The sequence below is a fragment of the Nicotiana attenuata genome, unplaced genomic scaffold, assembly GCF_001879085.1.
Source record: "Nicotiana attenuata strain UT unplaced genomic scaffold, NIATTr2, whole genome shotgun sequence".
Classification (NCBI taxonomy): Eukaryota; Viridiplantae; Streptophyta; class Magnoliopsida; order Solanales; family Solanaceae; genus Nicotiana; species Nicotiana attenuata.
The window spans coordinates 138,665-146,347 of record NW_017670604.1 but is presented as its reverse complement, the minus strand read 5'-3'; positions in this window follow the sequence as shown (position 1 = coordinate 146,347).

Here is a 7,683-nt window from a genome sequence, read left to right as displayed (position 1 = left end):
GATGAATGCCGCACTCTGAAAGACAAGATTCAAACCCTGATTGATACCAAAGTCATACAAGCAAAGGAAGTCGCACCAAATGTCCGCAACAATCCCCTCCCAGATCATAGGGGTGAAGGAGTAAATGTGAGAGAAACTGATGAGGAATGGGATCCTGAAGGATCAACCGGACTTATTCGGGAAGGTGACGACCCTCAGAAGCCCGCAGTCACACTCACTCCTATTGTGGTACAGATACAACCACAGGTCGTAGTCAAAATAGCCACATCAGTTCCGTTCGAAATTGAAATGACAGCACCTGCAACTACACCTACTCCATTTGAAGTAGAAGCAACCACACCCTTCACCGTGATGGTAGCCTCCACACCAACCTTCAATTCCAATGCCATACCTTGGGATTCTATTGCCGAAGCTAGGAGAAAAGGAAAAGCAAAAATGGAAGAGTCTGGTGCTGCACAAGGGATGACCAGAACTAGAAGAATCTATACACCTGAAAATTTGGGTGGAATAAGCAAAGAAGCTGCTGCTAAACAACCCATCATTGAAACTGGTCCAGATGATCTCTAGAGGAAAGTACAAGCAAGAGAATACTCTGTTGTTGACCATCTGAACAAAACCCCTGCTCAGATTTCCATTCTGTCGCTGCTACAGAATTTTGAGATGCATAGGAATGCGTTAATGAAAGTGTTGAATGAAGCTTACGTGCCGAAAAACATCACCAGTGGAGAGATGGCCAATATGGTAGGGCAAGTGCTGGAAAGTCACAAGATCACCTTTCACGAAGATGAACTACCACCTGAAGGACTAAGTCACAATAGGGCACTGCACATCACAGTAAAGTTTGAGGATAAATTCATCGCCAGAGTTCTAATAGATGGGGGTTCAAGCCTCAACATTTGTCCATTGACTACTCCGAAAAGGTTGGGTAAAGATTTCCATGAGATATGAGCAGAGAGTATGAATGTAAAAGCATTTGATGGGTCTCAAAAGGCCACAATTGGGGAAATCAACCTTTGTTTGCAAATGGGCCTGACTTGGTTCGATGTTGAGTTTCAAGTATTGGACATATCTGCTACGTAAAATCTTTTTTCAGGACGACCTTAGATACACGCCGCTGGAGCTGTAGCTTCTACACTACACCAGGCCGTGAAGTTCGAATGGAACCATCAGGAGGTAATCATTCATGGAGATGGAAGTAATCCCATTTACACCAGTCAGACCGTCCCGGTTGTCGAGAATAGAAGAAAGTTGGGTGGAGAAACTTATCACCGCATCGAGCGTGTCAATGCAATTGAGAAAGATAAATGGTGGAGCAGCAAAATATAAAGCATACTGGCATGGTCAGGGTATGAACCCGGTAAAGATCTCGGTAAGAATCTCCAGGGCATCACTAAGACAATACAACCGAAACGTCATGGTACCACCTTTGGACTTGGGTATCAGTATACCTAGCAGGAGTATGATGATTGGTCGCCACCATAGCGTGGTCCCTATTACCCTCTTGAGCAGTCAGCGCCGCATCTGAGTCAGGCCTTTCATCAGGCCGATACAATATGGGGATCTGCAGAAGAGGAAGCTTTGGCTGGGCTAAGGAACCTGTTTCTGGATGACGAACACATGGGCTGCAACGCAATAGTTGAGGAGGATGAGGAAGAAGACCTCACCATTCAAACCATGGAGAAGGGAGCTGTTCTCAAGAATTGGACTGCTGCACCATCCCGGGCCCGCCGAGTTCCTGGGTAGCCTGGCAATTAGCGTGATCTGTTTTTAAAAGACATTCTTTTAGCATTTAAGATATTTCCAGTATTTTATTTTAAGACGCATTTTGTTTTGAAATAATTACTCGAATCATCGAGCCGTACCTGCTTTGATGTCTTTAAAATTTAATTAATGCATTGTTATTTTAGTATTTATTATTATCTTTTACATTTTCCTCTACAACATTTTTATTACTTATCCTGATGAACCAACGGCTGTGACATGTAATGAGACATGCAACATAAGGATAGTGACTCGGAAGAAGAAGATGAGATACTTGAGGAAGTCATCAGAGAAGTTGAGAATTTTGAGAATAAGCCTAAGTCCAATGGACGAAATCGAGGCAATCAATTTGGGAGATTCTCAGATCATAAAAGAAACTCGCATAAGTATCTGATCGCAGCCTACTACGCACCAATAAAAGGTAGTGAGAGAGGGTCGCGATAGCTTTTACCCGATTTGTGGGTCGGGATCGAATCCACAGAGAGCTAGGATTGGAGTTGAGTATCTATCTAGTCTAGAATCGTGTAATTGTTCCAAATGTCACTACCAACATTTTTGGGTTTTCTTTTATAAACTACTATTATAAAACTACTAATTAGAATTGAAACTAGATTATGCTAAGAGATAATTGCTAAGAGTTGTATCTAATGGATTAAGGGGCACTAGGGTAGTGACTTTCACCTAGGTGGCTAATTGACGGGTAATTGCTTCTAAAGCTTGATTGACATGATTGGGGAAATATGTATAACCGTTGCACAATTCTACCCACTCTCACACCTCTCGGTAGAGAGAGTGATTTTGCCCAATTGACTTTCTCGAGACCAAATGGGTAGGCATATATATAATTAGCTCAAGCAACTAGGGTTCAAGTCGGGTAATTACTCTCTCGAGGTTTAACCCTTTAATTGGGACTATCAATTCTCTTGAGTCCATCCCAATTCCTTGTTGGGTCAATTTTGGAGACTTAGGCTCTCTCTCTCTCAAGAAGAGCCAAGTCAACTTAGCACAAACCAGTGTTTGCAACCACCAATTCATAAATTAATCCATAAAATCGACCCAAATACAAACACCCATAGTCAACCTAACCTTAAATCACAACACCCATCAATTACCCACACAAGGGTTGAGCCACAACCCTAGCTAATGGGTTTAGCTACTCATACTTGAAGAAGAAAATAGAGAAATAGATGAAGAGGAAGACATATTAATTAATCACTAAAGAAAATACAGAGAATCTATCGTTAGAGTTAAGTTAAAATGCCCAAAATGGCTACAAAATAGCTTCTCACGAGCACAGCTGCTTGATCACACCCAACTATGCCTTATAAAAGGACACGCGGACATTGCAAATATAATCTGAGTATTTATGCCCAGAGTCGAACCCACAGGGAATTAACCTATCAATCACTTTCATTGGACTTACTAAATTCTACGGAATCAACTTCCTCAAACGTTGCAAATAACAGTTGATGGTATTACTAATAACTAAGACTGAAAATAAATAAACAGCTGAAACTAACTATGCTTGAGTTGTAAACAATTATGAGAAGGTTCTAAGGTAGTGATTTCCCTTATTGATGGAATCCCCTTCCTGTTACATTTCATATAGATTCACCAAAATATCTCTATCAATCATGAGCACTCCTTTTACCGTAAATCTATCCCGAGTAATCACGATAATTTACTAGACGCACTCTCCCGAGATACACTAGCTGGCTTTGTTTATTACAGCTCACTTTAGATTGCACCCAAGGCTTCGTTATCCCTAATTCCGCCTTTATACCGGCAGTTATAGATCCCTCTTATACTTTGGAAGTGGTGATGTTCAACAATTACCTAAATATGCACTCTCTCCCGAGTTATGCACACTAAATAGGCACACCTAATTGAGGATCTTGTCAATTAACTGCCACAAACACGTAGTTGAACAAATAGAGATTAAACTGGCAACTATATTAACATAATCATGAAGTTCATCCTTCAATAGGTTCCATCAAAACACTAGACAAAGGAATTACCTACTCATGACAAAACGAAAATAAACTACTAAATTATTCATAATGGGTAATTGCAAGAAAATAAAAGAGATAGAAAAATTCTAATGTTTGGTTGATCTTCTCACACTTGTTCTTGCCTCCAAAAGTAGTCTAAAAACAAGCTTTACTTCAACTTGGGCGAATTTCTAGAGCTTATAAGGGTTTTACAAAACTTTCCCTGAAAATACACTTTAGTCCTCAGACTTCTAGCAGCGTGAACAGTTCATCGCGGTCGCGGCGTGGACCGCGGTCGACCCCGATGACAGCTGACCTTACTGCCTCACATTTTAATCCACCGCGGTCGCGCTGCGGTCCACCGCGGTTGCGGTGAAATTCTTGCCCAGGCCATTTTCTGCTCCTTTGTGCTCGGGTACTTCTCGAGTGGGCGTTTTCTTCACATTATCGCCTCCAAAACACTCTGTGTTGCTTCCTCACATATAATATTCCCTGCGAAACAAACGAACACTATTTAGAGCATTTTGTTGGCACTTTACTTATAAAACAACAACAAAGCATGGTCACATTAAGGTGTAAATATCAACTATATAGCCTACCATCAACACCCCACACTTAAATCATTGCTAGTCCTCGAGCAATCCACCCTACTCCATCAAAACCCCTTCCCTAAGCTTTTCCCTTAGCGACTCACACCATGAACATTTTACAAAAGTTGCACCTAGTGGTAAACAACCTTTACCTCAAGAATCAAATCTTTCGTACCATGCAACATTCGCACTCACTCAAACCACTCTATACAAGAGTCAAGACTTACCTTTCCTTTGTGAATCACATACCCTCACATCACACAAGAGAGTAGTTCCACGTATATTGGTAATTAGAACAAGTAGGAACTAAGATAGACAAAATTCGCTCACTCTCAAAAAGAACATTCACATGCCACAAAGATGCACCATAGGCTTGCCCGTAGTGTAATACTCTACTAATTGAGCCCAATCAGTCTAAGATCAATAGGACATTACTTGGTTGTAATGTAGGCTAAGGGACGGGTAGGATATATTTAGATATAGTGACTAACCTCCCTATGCACTTTTAATACAATTACATTAAACTTAAAGATCATAGTTCTGCCAACCAAACACTCCACCTCATTCTTTTATGCTTCAAACTTCCACACCTTTTCTCTATCTCAATGGTTCAACTCAAAAACCAAACCACCACCCCACACTTTTGCTTTTGCATATTTTCAATACAATTAAAGTGCTTATTGGGAGGTAAAAGGGTTCAAATAGCAGGCTATTCAAACAATTGGGTAAGGCTCGCAATGTGGTTGCCAAGGAAACAGGTTTATAGGCTTAACGGGGTTAACTAAGATGTAATGCATTCGGGTGGGTTTACTTTATGTCACTGGTTCAATAAAGAAATGCCTATACCACTTCTCCAACTGAATGAAACAACTATTTCGCTTTGCAAACACACATGGCAAGTTCTAGGCATCAAGTGTGAATCATGGAATACAGTAAAACTCACTCACACATAGCATATGACTCACTCCGGATTAGTTTATCAAGACATTCTCTTTTGAGTGTTCAAGTTAGATACAAACATACAATTTTAAGGCACTTAAACAAGATTCAACCCTTGAAGCTAAGCGTTACACTCTAGTGTCTACTGTGTTCAGGTGTAAAAACGCTAAGGGTTTTTTTAGCTCGTAGCCCATTAATCCTAATCTAAAACTAAAAAGAACAAAAACAAAAACTACCTATACCCGGTTCAAGCTAAACCCTTGGAAAAGAACCGTGGCCTAAAGAAAAACCAAGGGGGAGTTAATACACTACCTAAAAATAAAATAAAAAAATCTTTTTGGTCTTTTCTCTAGACTAACTTCCCTCAAGAAAATTATCTAAAGGATCCGTCATCAGGAAGAGTCTCCATATTCTATTTTTTTCTGACTTAGTCCCTTAAGAACCCCGCCGAAAGAGATCCATCGTCGGGACAAGTCACTTACTATTTTAACTTTCCTAATGAACTATTACTCTAACACCAAAACAATCAAAGCAAGACAAAACAAACGGTCAATTGTTACAATTACAAACATACAATGAAGTATCCCCCACCCCACACTTATAACGAAGACATGTCCCCATGGCTTCAAAATTTAAAGAACAGTGAGGTAAAGGAACTTCCCTGACAGTTCACTCCTGGTCGGAGACGGTGTCTGGGTTCACGTTGCAAGCACGTCCCAGAGCTCTCAACCAGCCCAAGAATTTCTTCTCCGACTTCACCTTCCTTTCAGCCACCACATCCACACGGGCACCCAAATCAGTGACTGAGGTACGCAACCCAACCATATCCTGTTCCAAAGCTATCATACGGGTGCTCCTGCGTGGCTGTGAAGGGCCTGCCACATCAACTCTCGGAGGAGGGGGGACCTCAGCTACCTCAGCATCATCCTCATCATCATCACTGTCCGCCACCGGCTCTCTTCCCTCGAGTCCAATTTTTCTAGCCCAGAATGGGGCTTTCAGAGGCAATTTCCCATCAACTCGAAGGTTTTTAGGGACTTGAGCAAGACGGCACAGCCGGGTGATTAGCGATGGGAAGTAGTGGCCCTTGATTAGCTTAGGCGATCTAATGAACATTTCATCATGGAGGACTCGGGCGACATCAAAATCTTGGTGTGTCATAAAGCAGTAGATAATCACTGCTCGTGGCCCATTCACATAAGTTCTATTGCTGGAGGGTAGCAGGCGGGTGTTGATGACAGTGAGCCAGCACTTTGCCTCCCAATTAAGGGACTGGGAGTGCAGAGTCTTCAACTTTGTTATCCATTTAAACGACTTGCCAGGGATACAGATTACATCAAGAATTGGTGCCCACTCAGTCCTCGGGCAGTGATAAGCTATGTAGTGATCCATCTCACCCGTGAATGCTGGAGTCGATACACTCGGGTGATGGCCTCTATAGATGCATTAACCCGGGTGTTGCGCACAGTCACAACCCCATTCTCATGTTTTGGCAAGTTTGCATAAAACTCCTTCACCAGCTGAATATTAGCCTCCTCTGGTACCTCGAAGAAGATGTCCAACTGACACCTCCTCAACTCATTAAACATATTTGGGCACTCTACCTCCAAGGCATTCCGATCAATATGTACCTCATGGAGCAACTTCTTAGCTGCTTTCTGGTTGTACCTATCCTCCGCTGATTTGGATACAAACCGAGTGCTATCAAACTGAGGTGCACTGGCTTGGCTCCTAGCTCGGGAGGAGCCTCCTGGTCCACTAGCGGAGGACCCGGTGTTGCGTCTCTTTCGAGATGAACTCATTATACCTGTCAAAATAGAGAAATGCCTATTAGTAAGTACGCGAAATGTGTGACTATGGGTGGTTACTCAGACTTCACCACAACCACGTCACATTAGCTCCTTATAACTCCACTGGGGAAATTTCCCAAACACCTTGTGGGCAGGGCATTATCCAAACACATTTAGCCCTCATGAGTCTATCAAAGTTCCTCCCCAATCAATTACACAACTACCCCAACACACCCCACACTTTCTCCATTCAATCACCCACCAACAAACACCTTCCCACCACATTCAATACACAGCCCCTTCACCAACATTATCAAAAACGAAATTTAAATGGACAAACAAGAAGAAACTACAAAAATCTACCACAATTACAACACATATCACTGTTAAACTTAACATAAACAACAACCAAATACAAAAAGAAAAGAGAAGGGAGGGTGAGTATCATACCTTAAAGGAAGAAAGATGAGAGGAATGGAGATGGGGGAGGGGGGTATGGTGAGTGAAGAAGAAGAAGAAGAAGAAGAGAGTGTTGGGGGGGTTAGGGTTTAGAGAGAGAGAGAACAATTGAGAATTGGGGGAGGGGGATCGGTTGGGTTTGGTTTTATGGGG